The sequence below is a fragment of the Chrysemys picta genome, chromosome 11 (assembly GCF_011386835.1).
Source record: "Chrysemys picta bellii isolate R12L10 chromosome 11, ASM1138683v2, whole genome shotgun sequence".
NCBI lineage: Eukaryota > Metazoa > Chordata > Testudines > Emydidae > Chrysemys > Chrysemys picta.
Genome location: NC_088801.1, coordinates 64,199,134 through 64,224,863, shown reverse-complemented (window position 1 = coordinate 64,224,863; position 25,730 = coordinate 64,199,134). Strand labels below are relative to the sequence as shown.

General features: G+C 42.2%; 1 protein-coding gene across 29 annotated transcripts in view; it reads right to left on the bottom strand.

Annotated features, from left to right (window-relative positions):
* The window catches only part of MAP2 (microtubule associated protein 2), a 342,492-nt gene that overhangs the window by 265,566 nt on the left and 51,196 nt on the right, over nucleotides 1-25,730 (bottom strand). For all 29 annotated transcript variants that reach the window (XM_065561008.1, XM_065561032.1, XM_065561010.1 and 26 more), the window contains exon 2: nucleotides 6,074-6,132. The gene's annotated coding sequence lies outside the window, so the exon portion shown is untranslated. The remainder of the gene's footprint in view (nucleotides 1-6,073; nucleotides 6,133-25,730) is intronic.

Here is a 25,730-nt window from a genome sequence, read left to right as displayed (position 1 = left end):
CATCCAATCACTGTTAGAAACGTATGCCTTATTTCCAGTCCGAATGTGTCTAGCTTCACCTTCCAGCCATTGGATCATGTTCCACCTTTCTCTGCTACATTAAAGGGCCCATTATTAAATATTTGTTCCCTATGTAGGTATTTATAGACAGTAGTCAAGTCACCCCTTAACCTTCTCTTTGTTAAGCTAAATAGATTGAGCTCCTTGAATCTATCACTATAAAGCACGTTTTCTAATCCTTTAATCACTCGTGGCTCTTCTCTGAGCCCTCTCCAATTTACGAACAGCCTGCTTCAATTATTGACACCAGAACTGGACACAGTATCCCAGCAGCAGTTGCACAGTGCCAACTATAGGGGTAAACTAACCTCTCTACTTCCTACTTGAGATTCCCCTATTTGTGCTTATGCAAACCTAGGCATTACAGATACAATACATTTCCATCTAAGGTACTTATCAGGCCCCCTATTACCACAGTACTTGAGTATCTCACAATTGTTAGCATATTGTAACCTCACAACATCCCTGTGAGGTGAGGAAGCGCTATTTGGCCATTTTATAGACGGGGAACAGAGAGACTATGGCCCAGACTTTTAAAGCTACTTAGGCATTGCTGTGCTCAACATTGCAATGCCTAATTGATTCAGGCACCTAAATCTCATTTTCAAAACACATTTAGGAGCCTAAACCCTCCTGACTTGTCCAAGGTCACACAGGAAGCATGTTGCAGAACAAGGACTTGAACCCAGGTCTGCCAAGTTCTAGGCTAGCATTCTAACTACTGGGTCATCCTTCCTATCCTCCCCTTCACCTAGCACTACTTTGCTTTTGTGCTATGTCCTCACTAACTCGTAAGTGGTAGTCACCACTACAGTGCCTCTTATGCGTTAATATTATTTTTGATATAATTGTCTTCATCATTACAGATAAGAGAAATATCAGTAATGATTAATCAGCACATGGAACCTTGTGGCATATTGTTTGGGTCACTTTTGATGACACTATAGCCAAAGTGTGTGTGAGAATGTGTTTATATTTCTCCCTGGCTCTCATTTACCGAGTGTGTATATTTTTCCTTTCTGTTTCTCCTATGCCATGTGTATTTTGAGAAAGCCTTTAGTTTCTCTAAGGCATTAAAGAGAACCTATCAGAGACATCTCGGAAGACCTCACACTTATATGTGAACAAATGCCTCTAAAAAATAACTAAACTGTTAATTCCTGGATCCTTATAATTTAAAACAAAACAAAAAAACACAGAAACAAACAGAATACCCATTTCACTGAAAGACAAAGGAGCAGACAGAGCACAATCTGAACCACTGTTTGTAAGAAAACCACTGTTTTAAATTATTGCTGCGTATTGACATAGAAAATACAGGCATCACCATTAAAAACAAAGCAGTAAGAGAAGGTGTATTACTTCTGTTTAAACCAATGAAATTACACCAGGGATTAATTTTGCTGGTACTATATTACCTGAGAAAAGTGACAGTGGTGAACTACTATTCTGCAGTGGGATGACAGCTCGGCAGTCTAGAAGACAGAGCAAATTCTAGTTATTTGCTAAGCTCTGCCAATAGTCTGGGAGCCAGATAAAACAGTCACAGTCCCTGACCTGAAGAGCTTGAAATCTCAAAGACAGAAGCAGAAAAGATGGGATGCCCTGAGAACAGCGGTTGTGTATCATTTTTAGAGGAAGGAACAAATGGGACATTAGTGCCCAGCCCCCCCATTGACCATCAATAGGACTTTCACCTACTTAAATGCCTTTTGTGCTTTTTAAAAAAACCGTATCGTTATTTTTGGTTTGTGCCTTGTGGAAGTTATAAGGAGTTCGAGATGGTCAGGAAATGCTTATTCTCCCTCTCCTCACTGAGAAATGTTGATACAAAGAAGTTTTTTCAATGACAATTATCTAAGAAAAACACCAAACCAAACCAAAAAAAAAAAAAGTTAAGCTTAAAACGGACCTTACAAGTTTTCAGTTATCTAGCAGTTTGATTACACAGAAGTTTTAACAGAAAAAGTTGAGTTTTTGTGAAAATGTTTCAGGTTTTCATAGACAAACCAAACATTTTCCCTATTGAAAATTTTCAATCAACCTTACAGGGAGTCTTTAGGAGGGACCTGGATGGCTTGGTGAAGTGGGTGGGGAGGATGTTCCATGCAAAGGGGCTACATAGAAAAAGGCGTGGAAGCTGCAGCGTTGAAATCGACATTGCTGGTAGAGTGGAGGGGTGAGGAAAATGCAGTGATATGAGTTTGGATATGCAGATGAGAGAGAATTGGTGTAGCGCCTTGAAGGCCAGACAAGAAATTTAACCTCAATGGGCTGGGCAAGAGGGAGCCAGCATAGGTATCCACAAAGTGGTGAGACAAGGTCAGATTAAGAGAAAAAGAAGATAATTTTTGTAGCTGGATTTTAGATTGGCAGGAAGGAGCAATATGGGTATCAGGGTGGCTGCAGTAATGCAGGTGAGAGGCAATCAGGGCAGGGAGAGATGATTTATCAGTCAAGACAGAAGGGGACAGGCGAAGTTTTGTATGTATTGTGGAGATGGAAACAGCTGGATCTGAACATGGCCTGGATTTGTGGGGGAGGGGAGGAGAGGAGAAAGAAGATAATATTGGTGAAAGAGAAAAGTTGGGCAACTAATAAAATTTCAACTGAAAAATCTTCATTGGGTCTTAGGCCGTGTCTTCCCTTGGCAAATAGATGGAAATTGCTATACGTCTGGTTTACTAAAATGCAATTCAGATAATTGATTACTACATTTAATTAAGAAGTAATTTCTCTTCCCTCTGTGCACAGAAGAGAATAAAACTTCTCCACATGGTCAACTGTTTCTGGATATTATCAGATCAAGCACAGTCTATACTGTAGCTAAATGGACGGTGTGAGTCGTTTAATAGCAGATGTTAAAGAACGGAATTAACATTCTTCTGAAATCATTTTTGGGAAGCACAGTCCATCCTCAGAAGGTCACTTAACATCTCATTAACCTGTTCTAACTTCAGTTAAGCAGCATCTGTGTGGTTCCATGTACACTGGTCATAAGCCATTGCCATATCTTTACTGCATCATTCAAGTTAGCAAATGCACCTTCAAAAGTCATAGCCCCATGTGCGTATGTGCATGGACATGTGAAGACATTAAATGGAATGGAAGGGGCTAAAGAAGATAATCCGCACCCAGGTACTCAGAAATGTTCTGCACACATTCCTCTAAATTTGGAAAATCTTGGCTCTTCATTTAAATGCTTAAATGTGACCCAAGCACTTTTGAAAATCTTGCCCCACCTGTGGGAGCCAAGCACTTCTGAAAAACCTGGCTCAAAGCAAGCAGAAGGGTTTCTGGAAATGTTCAAGTTTTTTCATTTCTTTCTATTAAGTTCTACAGAGGTAGAATTAAAAGTCTGCAAAACCAATTTCAAATGCAGTGTTTCCTAAGGAAGCCAGGCTTAGCTTTGATCTTTGGGCTAAGGATTATCTCATACTACATGTGCATGCAGCATCTAGCAAAATCCCTCCCCACCCCACCCCATGTTAGTTGTGACTTTTAGTCTTACTGTAATATAAGTTATAGTTGTAGTATGGCAAAATGTGTGAATGAATTGATCAGATATGTCAACTAAAACCTATTGTTATTTGTGATTAGGTTTTATTAATAGCAGGCAGCACATTCAATACATATTCTCCAGGATTTAGGCACAGATTTCTAAGGGTATTTAGCTGTGGCTGCATTCAGGATAGCAATGCCTAAGTACCCTTAAAAATCTGGACCTCAGTGCTCAAACCTGCTCACACAAAGTAAAAGGCAAAACTCCGACTGGCTTCAACAGTGTACTTTTAAAATTAAAATCACTGGTGTTAGACTGACTTACAGCTTCTGAGGACCTGGCCCACAGTGCACATCTACAAAGCCAGGTAAGTGCCCCTTTGCCATGCAGTGACTATTCAGTACTCGTTTTAACTGCACATGTTCAAGTCAACAAAGAGCTGCTAACAAAGAAAAAAAATGATGCCTGTTTACTCTCCTATTGAAGTCATGCAGAGTTTTGCCATTGACTTAGTGGCATCAGAATCAGGGCCAATAGCAGTCTGAACTTATATATGAGCATGGACAACTATGGCTTGGGGGAATTTTATCTGCCCCTCCTCCCCAATTCAGTGGAATCCATGTATCCAATCTAATTGGGACGAGGGAAAGATCAGAATCAAAAATTCGGATAATCAGGAGAATTAGCAGGGCTCTGGCAGTCAGCCCCAGGAGACCGGGCTCCAACTGTCAGCCCCGTCACCCGGGACAGACAGCCCAAGCACTGCTGCCCGGTTAGGTTAATACAGAGGGCCGGATAATGGAGGTTTGGATAAATAAGGTTCTACTGTATTTTTAACGCATTAAAAGATTTCATTTTATCACCTGGAAAACACAAACAGTACATGTTGTTTGTACTTCACTCAGTCACTCTTCACTTAGTAAGAATGGCATAGGATTTCAGAATTAAAAACACACAATCCTTGGGCAAACTGGAGCATTTAGCTGGCCTCTTGGTTTTCTATAGTCACTGTGTTCTTTGTAGGACAGTCTAGAACGTAGCAGACTGAAGAAAGGAAACACCTCACAGCTGATTATACTGGAAAACATCTGCTTTTATGTTTTGTTTATTTCACCACCTGGGTTCCTTTCTCACCCAGAGATGCTGACAAGGCAATGACTACAAATAAGATGGTAGCTGGAGGCTCTTTGACTCCCAGGCATAATGGGACTGATGCAAAAGGACAGCAAAGAATCCTGGGGGCTCCATGATGCCTGGCCTCCCAAGTCACACAAGTTCCATGAACTTTTTTCCCTCCAAAGCGAGAAGCCAATCAAGAGGCTCTGGGAGTCAGCCCCACAGGAGTGGCAGGTGGCTGGACCTATCCAGATCTCCCTAGAGAGAGATCAGAAACACACACACACACACACACACACACACACACACACACACACACACACACACACACACTGCAATAAGAAGGGAAACAGCCAGTTTGGCTGCAGAAATAATGGGAGAAGCACAGCCAGTGAACCTCACCCAGGTACACAGAATTCCCCTTCCCAAGGAGAGGAGACACTGTTTGCTGAGCCATATCCCAGCCAGGGAAGAAAGAGCTCGACCCTGCTGCAGGAAAGACCTTCGGCCTGGCCCTGGCTCCAACAGCCAGCTGACACCCTGGGGGAAAGAGAGAGACTTCAAACAATCAAGCCCATCAGAGGGCGGTACCTCTCATAGACTGAAAAGAGCAAACTGGGAGTTATCAGGGGATTGTCCCTGCTACAATAATTAGATAGTGTAAAAACAACAGTCAGCAGCTGTTTTATTATTTTTTAACTCCAGCCCCTCCCCCAGTGAAGAATTGTCTACACTCTTGTTATATAATCTTTTTCTTAGTAGATAATGATAGGATGCTCCATTAAGTTCCACAAACTAACATTTCTGGTTGCATCTGCGGTTGGGATGCATTAGTGTATTCTATAAACATCCCCAATAAAATGGTTGGGCAAAACAGAGAAAAGAAACCTCAGACAATGAATTCCGTGTTGTAACTGATCGACTGTCTATCAGTTCATTTTGCGGTAAATGTTCTTGGCAGCTGCTCCGCCAAAACGTGATATTTGAGAATTGAAAAATGCTCTGTTGTTGATTCAGTTTACAGTACTTGTGCTCAGTAGGCCTGGCTCTTGGATATGTTAACTGACACTGTCTGTAAGACAATTTCTACTGAAAACAGAAACATCTGTACAAAGAAGTTGGCAAATTCACTGTGCATTTTTGTTTTCATTAGAGTTTCTTCTGTTTCAGAAACCCATCCACTGTAAGGCTGAGCAAATGTGCTCATTATTTCATTTAAAAAACCACCAAAATACACGTGAGCACACGCATACAGAACTCGAGAAACAATCTTCATTTTGTTTGGGAGTCCATAGGAATTGGCTAGTTGACCAGACATGGTAAAATCAGGGATGCACAGTGTTGTCCAAGCTCTGGAATGAGGGAATCTTAGACCAACATAAACAGAAAACCCACCTCTTGGTGTAGCTGTAAAGTTGTCAGTCACAGGATAGCTTAGATCAGATTTCCAGAGTCTGAAACAAAACAAATACCTCAGTCGGTTACAGATACTAAAGGAAAAGGCTCTTCGATGTTAAACGGTCATTTAGTCCAGTTGAAGGTTATAAGGAGATTCAGAGGCCTTGTGAGGCAGCTACTTTATTCTGGTGCAAAGTAAAGCACATCTAGAAGGGGCATAGCCAGCTATAATGGGAGGAACATATGAGCATAGGGTGACCCAGTTGTGGTGTGAAGTCTGTGTTGTAGCTCCGAGGACACCACCCTTCCTGGTTGCCAATGTAGAGGGGGTGGCCAGGGCTTTTCTGGGCTTCATCCGCTTGGACTGTTGGCAGCCAGTCAAGTCAGAGCAGCTCTGCCTTCTGCTGCCTTCTGCTGCACTGACTTATGCCAGGGAACTGCAGATCTAGGAGTGGGGGAGCAGAGGTGGTTTCAAGCCACCTTTGCACATCTTTCCTCCTTTCTGAATTGCTGTGTGTACTCCTCACCCAAAGCTGAGGACCTGGGCCAAACTGTCTTTTGGGTGGGTTGCCAAGACACCTGTTGAAAGAGAATCTTACCCCTTATTTATGCTCTCACTGAATAAGACATTTGTGACTCCATATTTAAGAAAAATGCCAGCAATTAAAATATGAGTCAACTAAGTAAATTAACAACTGTATTACAGCAGCCTCTAGCGTCAAACAGAGATCAGGCCCCATTGTGCTAGGCACTGTATAGACAAACGGTGATAGACCCTGCCAAGAAGGGCTATATTAAAGCAAAGGGTGAAAGAGGAAACACAGATGAAGTGACCTGCAGGTCTCTAGAGGAGCCATCCAGTATCCTATCCACTGGACCACACTGCCTCTCCAAACTAATTTTTCAGGCACTATTTAGAAATACTGGTCAGTGTTTCATTTTCTCTGTGCAACGTCCAGAGCTATTTCTAGGGTGACCAGATGTCCCAATGTCATAGGGACAGTCCCAATATTTGGGTCTTTTTCTTATATAGACACCTATTGCCCCCCACCCCCGTCCCGATTTTTCACACTTGCTATCTGGTCACCCTAGCTATTTCCCGCTCAGTAGGGTGGCCATTTTCCCTGGCTAGGGCCTGATTTCATAATGGACCATAGGACTGAAAGAATTAGCTCTGAAGATACTGGAAGCCAAAGTTTAAGGCAAGTCCTTACAAAATTATATTTTATTGCTGGTCTAATCATTGTTAAATTCATAATAATCGGTTAAGCACTAAATGTATGGTAACATTTGAGCAACAAAGAAATCGCTTTCCTCACTGTTGGCAATATGAGTGGTTTAGTGTAAAAACTGCATGAAACCTGGCTAATAAAAAGGGCTAGATCATCCCTTCCCACCCTAAATCCCATCCTTTCACAGATATCCCACCATACTAACCCTTCCACTCCTGGGAGAGACCACAGGCCTTGCCTCAGACATCCCCAGGAAACCTGACCCCACAAGAGTTCCACCCCCACCTCTCACCCTGGCATTCTGGCTCCATCGTGCCACAATATGGGAGACTCTCCCAGGTCCTGGTCCCCCTCAGATTTCCCAAAGGAAAGTCCTGCAAAAAGGAAATACTGCCCCAGGCTATGTCCTCCCACCCCCACTCCAGGGACTCTCTCTGAGCATTTTCCCTGCCTCCACTCACTCCTCTCCTTGGCCCGCTCACTTTCCACCCTCCTCTCCCTGCACAGGCTGTGTGGGGTCTGGAGAGGTGAAAGGAGGTACTGGGAAGGTAAGCTAAGCCTCTCCCTTCCACATGGTGGAGAGAAGACCTATGTGCAGAAGGTCCCTGTCACAGGGCATAGCTGCCCTGTAGCATCCCCGGCTGGCTGAGCGTGGGTCGGCAGGCATTCCCTACCTCAGTGCCCCCTCCCCTGGGTTTTCTGCCTCTCCCAGGGATTCATGTGGCTCTGCCCTCCAGCTGGGTCACTTTCAGAGTTCAGTCTCCTTTCAGGGTCACACAAGTTCTTCCACCCTGCTTGGGCTTCCCTTCAGCCCTTCCGATGAACTGAGCTCCCAGCTTTCAGTCTCTCTGCTCCGGGATACAGCACTGAGTTCCAGTCACTTCATGAACCCAGCTTGCTTCCTGGGGTTTCTCTTTCAACCCTTTTATGAGGTCCAGGTGTTTCAGGCTGCCACCTGACCCCAATTAGTGCTGCCCCTTTAGGATGGGAGGCTGCTAATTATGGCACAGGCAGGGCTGATTGAATGTGGCTGGTTAGCCATAGGCCATTAAAGGGGCAGGCCACCCTGTTACAGTCCTCCTATGGCTAGATCAAGCCCAAGGTACTGGTTTAGCAAAGGTAGTAATGAGAGCACTAAGTAAGAAGTACCAAAGGCCAGCAAATGAAGAAAATGTGGATAAAATGGCAGACCTGACTGATCGCTCTACTGACAGCTGACTCACTTCAGGGAACCCCACGAGCAAATAAAATAACGTATTCACAAACGGCAACTCAATGCGACAAGACCTACAGATGCTGGTTCTTATTGCGCATCACAGAGACGTTCTACAGAATATCTTTAAGGAAGGAACATTGCCAGGGGTTTAAATGACAGGGACTGGGAGTAAGGACTCCCAAGTGCTCTTCCTGGCTCGACAACTAACCTATTGTGTGACCTAGAGGAAGTCATTTAAATTCTCTCTTTCCTACTTCCTTTGCCCCCGCAATGTAAAATGCGCACAGTAATCCCTACCACCCTGCATGGATATAATGAGGTTTAATTCATGATATTAAGTGCTTTGCAGTTCTTGGAAGGAAAGCAGCGACTATACATACAAGCAACGTATTAAATATTATTTATGCACTGTGTTTCATTGCACTGCCTAAGTTTCCTTTCCAGCTTTAATCCAAGAAAAGCAGGTGGCATGGCAGGAATGCTTACAGCTGCCCTGAACCACTGCACTGCTATCCAGATGACTAACCACTGCCAGAGAGTGCCGGTGGCAAAAAATGTCTTTGTTATTTAGTCATCGCGACTGAACAAAAACATATTAAAATCTTCATTGCTACGCACAGAAGGGGGGAGGATAGACAAGATGACAAATAGTAATAGGAATTCCAACTCTTTAAAGTTATTAAATCGCACAATACTCCTGTGAGGTAGGGATTATTAGATCTCCATTTTATAGAGGGCCTGATCCAAAGACCACTGGAGTTAATGGGAGTCTTCCCATTGATTTCAATGGGCTTTGGATCAGGGTCATACTGAGTGACAGGCAGGATATGTGACTGGCCTAAGTCACAGCAAGTCAGCGAAGAGAACCCAGGAGTCCTGGCTCTCAGTCTCCTGCTTTAATCATTAGACAACACACTGAAAAGAAAAACAGATCGGTTTCATGTGTCAATTATACAGACAGTACTTGTGAGAGGATGTAAAGTTAGAGGCGTAATCAAGAGGAGGGAAAAACCTGCTGATCTGCTTCCTCCCTCCTCTCTGTACCAGCAAATGAAGAGTCATTCCCTAAAATCTCTCAGTTGGGAGGGACCCTATTATCATTGGTTAACTCCATATGTCTGAGAAGAAAATCATCTCTAATCCTGTCAGACTCGCTAAATGAGATTTGTCTTCAACAGCCGTACTGGCCCCACCCTAAAATGCAGTGCCGTGTACTAAAGATTTGAAGTTCTTTATGAAGGCTGCTTCTTGCCCTAAAATAGTCAGTAACTGCCAGTGAAAAAATGCTGCCTGTTAACAACTTGCCTCTAACCTTCCTTTCCTGGGCAAGACAGACGAGAAATGGGCAACAAACCCCGTCCAGTAGTCCCTGACCTCTGACAGTATCTCAGGCCCCTCCCAGTCAGGATTCAGACGAGGAACTGGTAATTGATTTGGTATCTTGCGCTTTATCAGACACAGAGGCAGCTAACACAGAGACATAACTGAAGAGGCTCCAACAAATATGAATGTATTGCATCTTAAAGGCACAGTCCACAACATGTTTGCTCATTGACAAGGACAAATGTCCAGGCTAATATTGGTGGAGCTGCAAGAAGTTTGACACCCTCGGTCCTGAGATGTTGCTGAGAGGGTGAGGACCATAGAATTCATGGAATTTTGGTGGTTCCTATGTACTCAGGTTATGAGCACAGTATAAAAAGAGACAGGCACCTGTGTGCCTACCTTCTTCATTCACAGTAATGAAATGCCCTAATTTCTTTTACCACCTCAAGGGCTTTAAGAATCACAGGCCTTGCTCATCGGCTTTTGGTGCACACCCAGTGCAAATTTAGGAAACGACTCCTAATAAACAGGGCCACACCAATGTCTCTGACTCAGAGCAAAACAATTAGTGACTCTGTGTGTTGGCATTTTCCCCCCCACACACATGGTGACTAATAAAATTAGAGGTGTTTTTAAAAGGACACACCTATACTGAATTCTGACCCTCCTTCCCTTAAATCAAATTGGGCAATGCTATCATTTTTGCGTGAACTACATGGGAGAGAGGTTAGAATGACAGCTCTGGTGGTTGAAGTCTTCCATCTAACCAGCATGGGCAACAACAGTGCAAGATTCCCTCAACAAGGTCCATCGGTGGGCCTCAGTCAGGCACTGGAGGGGATACCTCGTCATTCTCCATGCCCTTTTCCTCACTGCAGAGACTGATAAACACAGGTACCAATTTGTGACAAATGTAGAGATAAGATCAGCAATGTGATCTGCTGCAACCAGACTGAGACCACCACCCATTTCACAGAGAGACTGCATCTGCATCTTGCTAGCTGTGAAATGTCCAAGACTGCTTTGTCCTCAGTCAAACAACAAAGTGGAATGAGGAAAGAATGTACTCAAAAGGCTCTTTCCCAGAAAATACACAAGGCTAATTCACAAGGTTCATGACTGACCAAGGTTCATGTCTGAAGCCCATTGTGACAGCCAAGCACACACAGAGTTCTATGTGGAAATACAATAAATGCATCTTCTGTTACTTTTTCAAACCAGAATTTCCTTGGGAGCACAACTTTATCTCTGTTTGGGGGAAGGATATTCTCAACTACCTCAATACTTTCATTAGCCTCTCTGAGTCCCTCAAACTTTTACAGGTTGTAAAGAATGTTACAAGACAATTTGGATTGTCCACGCATAAGGAACAATCTGTAACAGCATAGCTCTGAGGTGAAGGAACTGAGTAACATGACAGATATTTGGAGCATTTTCCTTGAAGTGCAAAACAGATTAGACACCCATTATATTGTTAATAAGAGCTCAGAGTTTGGTTTCCTGTATGCTATATTGAAAATTTACTTCCTAAACGTTAATCTCTCCGTTTTAGGGAAAGGAATTCACCTGTAAGTTTTCACACAGTAAGTTGTCAGTAAGAAAGCCCTACTGCCTCTTTCTGTTTAAAACTTGCTCTGATTTCCAGATTACTCTTTTAAAAATTCTCATGCGTGATCAGTGTTGCCCTAATTCTGCTTTCATTGAAGTCAATGGTAAAACTCCCACTGACGATAATCGGAGCAGAGTTAGGCCAACGCTAAGCCCTTCTGGAAATCTCACCCTACATAAAGAAGAACAGGAGTACTTGTGGCACCTTAGAGACTAACAAATTTATTAGAGCATAAGCTTTCGTGGACTACAGCCCACTTCTTCGGATGAACATTCTGAGCCTGTTTCTGTTCTTATTTGCATGGAATGTGCTCTCTTGTAACTCTCCCTATTTTAATGGCATTACTCTGGGTTTACACTGGTTAAATTAAGATCAGCATCAGGTCCTCGAAATCTATTACTTGTCTATACAATTTTCAAGTCATATTTGCATCTGCATTGTTTTGGTGAACAGAAGAAAGTTTGTGCCAAACACAGGTTTGATTTTAGCACATCAGAAAAAAAGCTATTGTCAATGTTTTATACATCAACTCCTTCCATTTGTAGTTTTCTTTATTCTTTTTCTAAGGCCTGGTCTACACTGGGGGGTGGGGAGAGGAAATGGATATAAGATACGCAACTTCAGCTACGAGAATAGCGTAGCTGAAGTCGACGTATCTCAGATCGACTTAGAATCACTTACTTTGCGTCCTCGCGGTGCGGGATCGACGGCTGCCGCACCCGTCGACTTTGCTTCCGCCTCTCACCAAGCTGGAGTTCAGCAGTCGACGGGAGAGCAATCGGGGATCGATTTATCACATCTACACTACACTCGACCAATCGATCCCCAATAGATCGATCGCTACCCGCCAATCCGGCGGGTAGTGTAGACATACCCTAATATTCCCCTTCTAAAGGGTTCAATTTTCTATTTAATTGTTCTAAGAATAAGGCCACAGATACAATACATATCCATTTACAAATGCAGATATTATTTATTATTTGTATTACTGTAACCATAGGCACTGACTCCGTAGGTGCTCCGGGGATGGAGCACCCACAGCGGTCCCACTGATCAGCTCCTCCCCCGCCCCCCGAGCCCTCTGGCCTGCCGGTGGCCCCACCAATCAGCGCCGCTCCCTCCCTCCCAGCACCTCCCGCCCACCGCAGATCAGCTCTTTAGTGGCGTGCAAGAGGCACTGCGGGCTAAGGGGAGGAGCGAGGGTGGGGCGTGCTTGGGGGGGGGGGCGACAGGGGGAGGAAGAGGCGGAACAGGAGCCTTGGAGGAAGGGATGGAGTGGGGGTGGGGCCTGGGGCGGAGCAGGGGTCAAGTACCCCCAGGGAAAGTGGAATGTCAGTACATATGACTGTAACATCTAGGAGCCCTAGTTATGAACCAGGACCCAATGATGCTATTAAACTGTGATGTGCAACTTCCAATGATGAGACTTACAGAACTCACTGGAACCTATTTTCTCTTTCACAAGATAAAATATTAAAGGTGAGGAGTCCAGTTAGTAGAAATCAGCATAGCTCCAATGAAGTCCAGGAGGCAAGCTACACAATTTAAGCCAGCTGTGGATCTGACCCATATGTTTACCTCAATGCATCATGCAATGAAACAGGTTGTTCTTAGTTCTGGAGTAATGAAAAGGATGTTTGAAATGTATCTTTGGTTTCTTTTTGCAAAAACTGAATTCTTGGAGTGTGTCAAAAATAATTATTTGAGATTCCCTTATAGTTACTCACAAGGCCCGATCCAGCACCCTTAAAATCAGTGGCAGTTTTGCTATTGACTGCAAAGGGAACCATGCCTCTTAAAGGATATACACCATCAAGCAATTAAATGAATGAAGTATCATTTGGAAAAGTGCATGCAGTATGTAACAGTGACACTTTCCAACTCAATAGATCTGCTCCCTGTATGAACTGAAGGTGCTAACTACTGACTACAGTGAGAAAAAATAAGTTTTTACTCCTGTTCTACCTTACATGGTGACAGGTTTCAGAGTGGTAGCCGTGTTAGTCTGTATCAGCAAAAACAACGAGGAGTCCTTGTGGCACCTTAGAGACTAACAAATTTATTTGAGCATAAGCTTTCGTGAGCTAGAACCCACTTCATTAGATGCATGGAGTGGAAAATACAGTAGCAGGTATAAATACACAGCACATGAAAGGATGGGAGTTGCCTTACCAAGTGGGAGGTCAGTCTAATGAGACAATTCAATTAACAGTAGGATACCAAGGGAGGAAAAATCACTTTTGTAATGGTAATGAGAGTGGCCCATTTCAAACAGTTGACAAGAAGGTGTGAGTAACAGTAGGGGGAAATTAGTTTGGGGGAAATTAGGTTTAGGTTTTGTAATGACCCAACCACTCCCAGTCTTGATTCAGGCCTAATTTGATGGTGTCCAGTTTGCAAATTAATTCCAGTTCTGCAGTTTCACATTGGAGTCTGTTTTTGAAGTTTTGTTGTTGAAGAATTGCCACTTTAGGTCTGTTATTGAGTGACCAGGGAGATTACAAAATCTAAACCTAATTTCCCCCATACTAATTTCCCCCTACTCCTACTCATTATCCCCATTTATAGATGGTTAGCTGAGGCATAGAGAGACGAAGGCCCAGAACTAGGCACCTAACCCCAATGAAATCAATGGGAATTAGACACCTAAATACCTTTGAGGGGCTGAACATAAGTGACTTCCCCCCAAGTCACACAGGATGTCTATGTTCCAGGGTAGTGCCCTAACTGGACCATCCTTACTCCTCTACAGAAGAAAGAGAGCTACTCGTGAGTGTGCTGGATGCTATTTGGATACTCAAAGGAGACAAACTGATTCTGGCCTTACAGAAGATCTAAGCAAAAATGAAGTTAGGAGGAAGTGAAAATCCAACCCTTACTTTGTTTCACATTAAAGGGCAACATTGCTATCTCAACAGGAATTACAATTACTTGCTTTGCTCTCAAAAAAATCCCCTAACACTGATAGAACATTCCCTTCAAGCTGCAATTTCCCATTGTCTCCCCAGCTTGGCTGGCAGCAGTACAGAACCCCATGCCCTGCAAGGAGAGAAGCCCTACATTTTACATCCTTCTCAGGCAGAGAGTTACCTCACTTGCTTAATTTGGATATAGCTAAAGCACTCACAATCCTTTTAAGAACTCAAAAATGCTCGATTCATCTGAGACTCTTGGTAAGGGATGTTTTTCCATAGGGCTTTGCTTCTCCTTTCTCCCCCCTGCCGTGTGCAACATGCTGTGGAACAAAGCACCCCAGATAGGGATACAATGGTGCATTACAATAGGAAATCCTCTGTCTGGAGTGAGCACAAGTCCCTGAAGTGTTTTGGGGATTTCTCACACCCTAAAGGCACTAATGTAGGAAACAGACAAGCTCTTTCTTACATGTTGGAAGTCCAGATCTTCCTCCTATTCAATATTTCCCCAATGGCTGTGACAAAATTCTTAAAAATAATAATACTGCGCCTTTCTTGCTGAGAGGATCACTCTGCCTCTCATCCATCTGGTTTGAACCTTATACCATCAGTCCTTCAGATCTCTAGCAATCATAACCTATATCCCAGTGACCGCTGAATCAAATGGAATTTTGCTCCAGAGTTCAGCAAACTGATGTTAAAGGCACTTATTAAAAAAAAATCCACAAAAGAGCTGCACGACCTTTCAAGGTCGGTAACCCTGGCCCCAATTAAGAGCCTAATGGTTGAGGAAAAAAATATGTTACCAACGACCTTAAGCCGTTTCCTTTAGGCAATTGCCAAATTATGGAACTATATCAAGCAAAACTAGACTAAAGCAACCCAGAAACAAAGGAAGAGCCAAATGACTCCATTTTTAAGAATGAGGTCCAATTAGAGGTTTCCAAACTGGAGATCCATTGCTTTCTATCAAGTTTCTAAATGCCACAAATGTGAAGGATTAGTTTGGGAAATGCTTTCTTCTTAATGAAATTATTCAAGTTAGCTTCTGGTCACATTACAAGCCTAAAAGACTCCAAGGGGGTGTCTCTCTTCAAAATAGGTGAATAGGAATCTCAACCACCATGACAAATATTGCCTTTCTAGACATTCCCGAACTTTAAGTGCATTTTGAGCCATGCATCATACAACAGGAACATACAGCATGCTAAATAGGACATTTGCCAATGGAAACCACACAGTTTTTCCACAGTCAACGTGTATTCTAAACAAAGGAAATCTGGGGTACCTCTTGGCAAATACTGACTTTTTAACAGTGCCTGGATTAAATCATCGGCCTGTGCAGTCCAATATCATGCTGCCGGCAGTAACCAAGAGTTAATTTGTCCTCTGAAAGTGAACCCAGCACCCATTCACACACAGAAATGCACCCAGCCAATTGTGTATGCTATAACTGGAAGGAAAAACTCTTCCTGACCCTTGTGAATGACCTTGTTGCCTAGGTTAGAGCTGCAAAATCAGGTCCTGAAACATTACCAATCCTGACTCCCTGTGTAGGACTCGACTCTCAGCGGATGTGAACTGGTGAAGCTCCATGCCTTCCATGGTGTTATGCTGATTTACACCAGCTGAGAATTTAGTCTCTAATCTCTAGGAGCTGGCAAAGCGGCACTATACTACTTCTGCCCCAATCAATGTATTTTTTCAGTCAGCCCTCGTTTAAGTATTGTATTCGGGGCAGGCACCAGCGGAGGAAGCACTCGCCTGGGGCGGCACATGCTAAAGGGCGGCATTCCGTCCATTCTTGGGGTGGCACAGTCCGGGCGGCTTTTTTTTTTTTTTTCCTTCGGCAGTCCGAGCTGCTTTTTTTTTTTTTGCTTGGGGTGGCAAAAATGGTAGAGCCGGCCCTGACTGTATTGCATTAAACAGGATGGCTTCCCACTAGCGAGACAGGTTTTTGGATTTGAGATTTTTTCTGTTCTGGGCTAATAAAGATAAAAGGAAATGAATATATTCTAGGCCATAAGCTTTTTTGGAGCACTGTCTGACTTGATATATCTGCTTTGTACAATGGAGAACACATTGTTGGTGATCTGCAAATAATTCATGGTGCATGATTTTCTCTTAACAGACGACATACATCTTTAGAATTATTTTTTTGTAAATAAATTATCCTGGCAAATTTGCAATGTACAATTAACAAATTGGAAGCATTTTGCCCTTCAGCCGACATAATTAAAAATAGATTTAAAACAAATGCAAACACTACATGTTAGTAAATGGGAGGCATAAATGTATCGTCAATTGTGCATGCAATCAAAATATCTGATTGTCCTGTTCAGTGGTAGCCTGACTTGAAAACTCTAAGGCATGATGCTCTGTTCATGATGAAGTTGTAAATGAGATACTCCTGGAGACATTTTCCTTTCAGGTCAGAACTGAGCTCAGTGGCGAGATCTGGAAGATCATGTATCTGCAATGAATATAGTAGACACTTGCTTCTAGGTAGGCATGGAAGGATTCGATTTTTATTCATAAATGTCAGTAAGCGTTGATTTCACTGTACACACACTCAAATCTACACAAAAATATTTCCAACCCATAATAACTGAAATTTGAAGATAGGCAAATACAAAAAATTGGGCTTGAGAACTTATTCAAGTCTCATCTTATTGTGTATAAAATGTGTCATAATGCCGGTATTAAACAATTACTGTCAATTTCCCCCACCCAATTTCATGTGACTGTGAAAATTTAAATAAATATCTTTAAAAATGATTACATATAAACATCAATGATAGTTTTCAAAGTTATGAAAACATAAAAAATAGAATTCTTCCAAGCCTACTCAACATTTTTATATATCTATACTTAAGTATTCAATGACCTCTCCTCTCCTTTTACACCATTAAAAATTAAAACTCAAATCTCTCTCTTCAAGTGTTAGTCTTAAAAAATTGCTTCCAGACTCACAAAGCAAAACATATTCTTTTACCTAACAAATGAAATTTACACGCACAAATATTGAAATATTAAAATTCTGCATTTAGGGGTGTGTGTATGTATATATAAAAATCATTAAAACCTACTAAAAAGCTACAAAAACTACATTAAAACATTATTAAGTTGCCAAGTCAAGCACTCAAAAATTAGGAAATGCCTTCTGCGTATGCATTATGATAGTCTTTAATTGCACAATCACATAATATTTTTTCCACAGGGCCCCTGCCTCATTCAGTGCACAGAATGGACCTGTTCTGGGGATGAATCAGGGCTGTGTATTGAAGGAGACTGTTGTCTGCAGGACACTTGCCTCATTTGTTGCAGATGTTGCAGGTGTTTACCTATTGTAGATCCAGGGGAAACAGCAGGCCAAGCCCGCTCATAACTAAAGGCCCTCCCGCTTAGCTGGGGAGAGGTTCCAGTGGTTCCGGGTTGCAAGGTATAAAGTAAACGAGGAAGGGGATTGCAGGAAGAAGAAGGATGGTCAAGGCAATAGGAATGCTGCCCTTGAGAACCAGTTTCTATCCCTGCCTGTGTCACCGAGTTCCTACATGATGCTGGGCAAGTCACTTAAACCAAACTTTTCACAGGTAGTCACTTGAGACCCTGTGATCTGATTTACAGATGTACTCATTACTAAGTCAAAGGGGTTCGTGCTTGAACATATAAAGTGCTAGCTGATGCTAAGAATTCTGAAAAACCAGGTCCTGGGCATCTCAAATTAGGCACCCAAAATTATTATGTACTTTTAACCTTAATCTCTCTGACTCAGATTGTTCTCTGTGAAATGGGGATAATACCACCCCCTCACCTCACAGGGGGGTTGTAAAAATAAATTCATTAATATTTGTGAAGCACTTGGATTCTATAATATGAGTGCCATAGAAAAGCCTATGCAGAAATTAGTAATTCAGTCTTCACACCAGGGTTTGAATAGTGAGCAATAAATAAAGCACACACCACACAACAAAGGAGAAAACAAAATATAGTATAGCTCAGTGATTCTCAAACTTTTGTACTGGTGACCCCTTTCACATAGCAAGCCTCTGAGTGCAACCCCCCTTATAAATTAAAAACGTGTTTTAATATATTTAACACCATTATAAATGCTGGATGCAAAGTGGGGTTTGGGGTGGGGGCTGACCGCTCGTGACCCCCCATGTAATAACCTTGCGACCCCCTGAGGGGTCCTGACCCCCCGTTTGAGAACCTCTGCTCACTAAGTGAGTCCATTCTGTGCGCTGAATGAAGTCAGGGTCCTGTGGAAAAAACAGTATGTGCTCACGTAATTAAAGACTGTATCATAATACACGCACAGGGATTGAATTAAGGTTGCACAGGCAACTATAATTCTGGCAGTTCCTAACTTTTGAGTGTTTGACTTTGTAACCTTAAAAATGTTCTTTTAATGTAGGTTGTGGGTGTGTAATATATTATACGGACACTGCAGAGGTCCGTGGATTAAGGATCCATGTATAACATTTTGCACAATAATATGACAGAAGAGGCACTGTCCCTGTCATTAGTGCTGACTGGTTACCCAAGCTATTTCGCTGCCATCCTGAAGCCTATGTGGAAGGTGATGTGACTTTGAGTTCATTAGTAAAATGGAAGCTTAATTTTTAATTAACTGTTTTAATAAGAGAATCCATTTTTTATCTGAAAAAAACTGTTCATGATGTTCAATGGCTAAAAGGATCACAAATGAAATGGAATGGTGTGACAGATACAGCCTATTACAAATACTGCAGAGGGTTAGAGTCAAGTTGGGGTGTTCGGAATGCATAATTAGGCCTTCAGGGTGTACACACCCAATAACCACTCACATACAACAAAAAGGCAAACTAGTTCAAATCTGGTTATGAAATCATTTGAAAGCTGATTTATTAGATATTAATAAATTAATAAATTAATTAATAATAATGTGCAGGCAACTGCCAATCCATTTTTTAAAAATACCTCATTCAGAAATAATATTTGAAAGACGATACAATACAGAGAACAAGGAAGGATACACTTTTTGTTAAAGGGGTGTCAATCAATCCGTGACATAATGGGTGGTTTTGAATGGACCCTCCCGGTAGTACTCTCTCCTCAGGATTCAAAATATTGTTTTATGGCTACAGGTATGAAGACTTTGCTTTGGTGTATTTGGAAATGACAAATTGACGAGTTAATTCTTCCTACTTTTTAAAGGTGACATTTTCAAAGGCACCTGGGGAGTCCAGCATGGAACTGCCACTGTATTTTAATGAGACAAGGTGAATAATTTTAATGAAAGTTAGGCACCTATATTAGGTGCTTTTGAAAATGTTACCTTAAAGTCCTAAACTAACCACTGAAACAATTATCCATCTTATGAGTAAAACAAATTCGGCCCAGACCCTGCAAACCTTTACTCATGAAAGAAGTCCTTACTCACACCAGCAATCCCTTTGGCTTCAATGAGACATATTGTATAAAGGCTTGCAAGACTGAGGCCTCAGTCCCTAACAAAGAAAAATGGAGTGTTGCATACAAATTATGGAATGCAGCATTTTACTTGCAATGGTACATAATACTTCCAGTTTCTTGTACAGGCCATGCAGAATAATCTCTTTGGAAGTATAGCTTTTAATGGGCTTGGGGTGAAAGGGCTTAGAAGCAGCATGTGTAACTGCAATATTAACAAAATTAGACTATAATTACAGAAATTACAGAAGATTTATTGATTCAGGACACAGGTCTTTTAACAGGGCAAATGGCACTCACCCAAGAGGGCAGAGGGACGAAAGACGCACACAGGCTGAGGCAATTTGAAGTGATTACATAACAGACACTTCTGGAGTGTGAAAATGATCTCGATCTAGTTCCTCAGCTGATGTAAATCAGTGTTGCACTGTGCTGATTTACCCCAGCTGGGCATTTGGCCCCTTAATTCTACTTTTAAACACAGGCTGATAGAATAGATTTCTATTTTAAAATCCCGTACCCTGGATAACTCTGAGGTTTTGATCTTCTGTGGTGGTTTTGGGTGGGTCAACATCTCTCTCAGAAGGCCAAATCATGTCTACATTGCACATAGTTGCTTATAGCTTCCAGTGCACACTGAATCAAGCAAATGTGAAGCGTGTCACTGTACTGCTTATGTTGACACCATGTAAATCAGGAAACATTTTGTTCATCTCATTAAAAGTTTGATGCCCCTTATCTATCATGGGATCTACTATAATTGTAGGTTTCAGCAAGTAACAGTAGTGAAAAAACACCAGCAAGATTATTATTAACATAATGCCATGGGGGATGGAACAAAAAGAGAAGGAAGGTTCTATTGTTTATTTCAATGCAAAGTCCATACTCAAAGTTGTAATCTTCTTCACCAAGTACAGATACGTGCTACATATCTGAGCACTACAGATGACTTAAGTCTACAAGTTGGAGGGACCTAAACTGAGGCATCTAAAGAACTGTAATAGGCACCTAAACTCTCATTTGGGTGTCCAAATAATCTGTTAGGTGCCAAAAATAGCTATTTAGGACCCTAAATATTGATACAGACACTTACATTTATGCACCCAAACCTGAAAATTTAGCTCTACATTGTTTTGAGGCTGAAACTTTGATACATGTAACTGGGTCAGCTGTTCACCTTCACTGACCTGTAAGCCAAGATGAACTGCTCTAGAAATAGGGCTTGGCAATATGACTGCTTCATGAAACTTTATTTTAATGATATTGCAATGTGACTGTACCCTCAACTTTATCAACTATCTTTCCTGTCTTACAATTAGCTTACAAGCAACTAAACAAATCATCATGCAGATAGGGACTTAGGCCCAGATCCTCAACAGCATTTGATTTCAATGGGAGTTAGGCACCTAAATACCTTTGAGCATCTGGGCCTTATCATGCTTAATGATGATTTTCTGTCCTCTTCCTACCACCAAACTCTAGAGCTCCCTGTTTGCACTGACACTGTATTTATATTTTTCAGTTTTCCTTCCTCTCCCAGGTGAATCCAGGTGAGTCACGGCCTACTGCCTGCCCTTCATCAATATGTTTAATTCTCATTTTCAGATTTGTTTGACCAAATCCATCCAGAATGAGCTCATGCTGCCAAGAGCCTAAGCATCTGTTTCCATCTGGGCCACTCCTTTTTCATCCCTAGTAATATTATCCCAGACTTCTCCCTCAGATGGAAATTCAACTTCCCAGTCTGTAATTACCAGCCACTCCCATCTCCATTAGTACCTCCTTCCTCCTACAGTTTTCAAATACCTTTCCCCATATCAAGTGACTCTGGACAGTCTTCCAACTGCATTATAGACAAGTGTAGTCTGGCTCTTCAAACATTCCTTTACTGCTTTCAAAATCGCTACCAGACTTGCAAGCCTGGTGTTATAATAGTGGGCGGTGAGCGCATTGCAGAGTGGATGAAATGACTAGACATGTTTTTCTATAGGGTTTTTTTTTCCAGTTATCACTGGCAACATTTTATCTCAAGAGTTTCAAGTTACAAAGATGCACAGTCCAATATCTCTGATGTACGGATGCCTCTCCTTGGGAGCTGATCACAACACACTTTCTCTTCCAAGCAACACCTGCCAATTCTAGCCCTTAGACAGGCATGTGATAAATTGAATAGCGACAAGTTCTTTCTCTGCTGTCATCCTGTAGACACTCAGTGAATAGCTATTTCACTGAACTCCTGATAATTACTCCAAGCAGGGCAATTCTGTACTTGACCAAAAAGAGAGTCCAACAGAGTAAATAGCCAGGCAAAAAACAAAACAAAAACCACTGGATAACTATTAAACTAAATTCAGTTATAGTTATATACACAGATTCATCAAGCTGATAAATATGGGTAGCACTTATTTGGTGCTCCTTAACTTAAAGGCAATCATCATGACAGTGAGAGTAATTGAACTGTAACTGGGTAATTCTATCCAGAGAGGAGAATATACAGGAAGGAGCACCAGTCAAAAGAAGAAAAGACCCATAGTATGAAAAGGCCTCACCACCACCAAGCACTTTGATCATCTGCCTGACCGGTCTAGTAATGGAAACTGAAGGCACTGATTAGATTTAATTACCCATAGTGCACCTGATCTAGATACATGTTGGGGCTCTCTAACAATGGACATAATATCATGGCAATTATAATATCACTCAGGCAGAACATCAGATCAGTTGATTTATGGAAACAATGTTTTAGACGATGTAGAAATGCATACAATAGCACAAAACCTTCAGCCATACATCTGGCATACCTAGGGAGACTCTGTTACATGGCCACAGGCCACAGACAGAGCTGGCCTTACTATGAGGCAAACTGAGGCGGCTGCCTCAGGTGCCAGACTCTGGGGGAGGGGGCGCCACTACGACCAAGAGTGTAGAAAATTGTGTCTGTTGCTAGTGCATATGTATTTTCTCTGCTCTAGATGCACAGAGATGGCGGAGTGCTGTGCTGGAGGAAGGCAGAATTGAGACCTTTCAAAGTTTTTGCCCAAGCGAGGGGGCATGGGGATGTCATTTGAACTCCCCGCCTCAGGTGCCAAAATGTTGTGGGCTGGCCCTGACCACAGATATGAGCAAAAATGGGAGGACAGTGAAACATGCCCGGAGGACCACAACCAAAAGGTGACCTGCTTTCTTTACTGATCACTTTATCCAAGTTTTCCCTGCACAATTGTATTCTCTCTCTACTCAGTAACTTAAAAAGTACTTTCATCTTCTCAGCCTGAGAGTACATGTATCTAGTAGGAATTAGGGATATGGTGTGTAATATAGACAAGCAGTGGCTTATCAAAAAACAACTGGGAACATTCTTCTCATTTCTGAACATAATTTCTATTTTTTCTGAATGAAAAATTGCAAAAACTACTTACAAATTTGCCTCCAAGTGGAGATAAATCGTTATCGCGGTTTCTATTAATTTCAAATGTGTGTTTCATCTTTAAAAGAAAATATCTCTAACTTTCCTAACATCTGGTAACTCTGAATTGATACCTTTGCCTTTATCAGTCAGAACTGTGTAGTGCAGTGATTCTTGTTCATGTAACACTCTAAATCATTCAGCTATTTCTTCCATGCCAATCTCTGAAGCGCCTTAATTATTTGGTAATCTGCTACAACAGGAACTTCTTTACAAGAGAGCTGCTAAACATGTGGGCCTTGGCATATAGGGAATCCATTTTGCTAGAAGATTTCTTTGTCAGACCTTTGTCAGTTGATTTGGCAGTTAGCCAGAGGATACATAGCAGAGTAAGAGTATGTCCAGACTACCTGCCAAATCGGCGGGTAGCGATCTATCTATCTATCGGGGATCGATATATTGCGTTTCATCTAGACGCGATATATCGATCCCTGAACGTGCTCCCGTCGACTCCGGAACTCCACCAGGGCGAGCGGCGGAAGCGGAGTCGACAGGGGAGCCGTGTTCGTTGATCCCGCGCCGTGAGGACGGGAGGTAAGTCGAAATAAGATACGTCGACTTCAGCTATGCTATTCCCGTAGCTGAAGTTGCGTATCTTACATCGACCCTTACCCCTCCCCACCCCCCCCAGTGTAGTCCAGGCCTTAGAGTCAATGGCACCTTTAGCGCAGTTTTGTAGATAGGTGCTTTTCAAAATTTTACCCTGAGTCACTGGGAAAGTGACTGGGGCTTCAGCATCTAAATCATTTAGGTACTTTTGAAAAACGTATCCTTAGATCATCAGTCCCTTAAAAAGTTACATCATTAAATTGAAAGAAAAAATGCTTTTAAAAGTATTTCTTCTACGACATCTATCACTTTGGCACCTAAATGTCACTTACAAACTGTATAATATTGACAGTGCATAATTTCCGGTTGTTTGTATTCTTAAAAGGAGAAGGTTCTTTAAGATGTTTAAGGTAAATCATATTGACAATACTGGAGATACAACTGTGTTACAGGTAACAGAAGATCTAATCAATGGTAAATGACAGTAACCATGACATCTTATGTTAAACTGATTAAAAAAAAACAAAACACTTTTTATATGCCAAGAACTGAGTCCAGGGCTCTGAATTTCTCCTACATAGTTAATGGCATCATTCAGTTACAACGAAGCAGGTAGGTCTCTCTATTCCTTTCACAGTTTTAAGAGCTACTGAGGTCATCAGCTGTTGCATAAGAAACAGAATCCTTGTCAGTTAAGTAAAGTGCCAATATCCATCAAAGCTTAATTTTAAGCTGTGCATAGTCCTACTGACTTCAGTAGCACTACTCACAAACTCCATTAAGCACAAGCTTAATTTTGCTGGAATGCGGCCTAAATAAAAAAAGTCGCCAAATTTGGAATTTCATTTAAGTGAAAAATTAGCAATCCAACCTCGATATACATGTAAACACACATATGTAATATATAAACTTACCTGTGTGTGTGTTATTTGGACATGTTGTATACAGATAGACACACACACACACACGTTTCCTTGCTGGCTTGCCAAGCTGAAATTAAGGGGTGATTCAGACCAGGACCATTTTTATCCAGCTACCAAGATCTGGGGGCAAGGGAGAGAATAAATGGCACTATGGTACTAATTTTGGCCCATTTCTACTCAAAATGGGATCTAAAGCTGAAGTATTAATCTCATTCCTTGTGAACTCTACACTGATCATTCATCCAATAGAAAGAGACTAAATCCCACAGTCAGATGCAGAGTATGGATCTCTTATACACACTGGGGCCATCTGTCTTGAATGTTATACTCTACATCCATTGGGGGGACCCATCCCATAATATGCAACGGAATTCTGCTGTGCAGACCCAAGAGCAGGATTTTCCCCTAAATTTGGAAAAATCGCAGTGGAACATCAGCATTCAGGGCTGTTTAAATCAATCTAGAGTTACCTACAAAGTCCCTCAGTTGGAGTCAGGGTGACCAGACAGCAAGAAAAATCGGGACGGGGGTGGAGGGTAATAGGAACCTATATAAGACAAAGCCCCAAATATCAGGACTGAGTGCCTTGCCATGCAAAGTGTGGGAGGTGAGTGGATGGGGGATAGAGAGGAGAAAGGATAAGAAATATGTGCAGAATTGCTGTTAGTGTTTGTGTATTTAGGGGGAGCAGTGCCCACAGGTGTCCTGTTAAACATGGGGACCGGCAATGTGTCTCTGCCAAAGCCTGTGTAATGAGGGAGATATCTCGAATCCCGAGGGAGCTCAAGGTATTGGGCCTGATCCACAACAGAGCTAGACTGATTTTCACTAGTTGAGGTCCTATCATTTAGATAGAGCTCTCAGTGAGCACGAAGCAGCTCCTGCACTACATCATACGGCGCTAGAGCGTGAGAAATAAATAGCACACTTGAATCAGTGGAGGCCTCATGACCTGGGAGCCCCC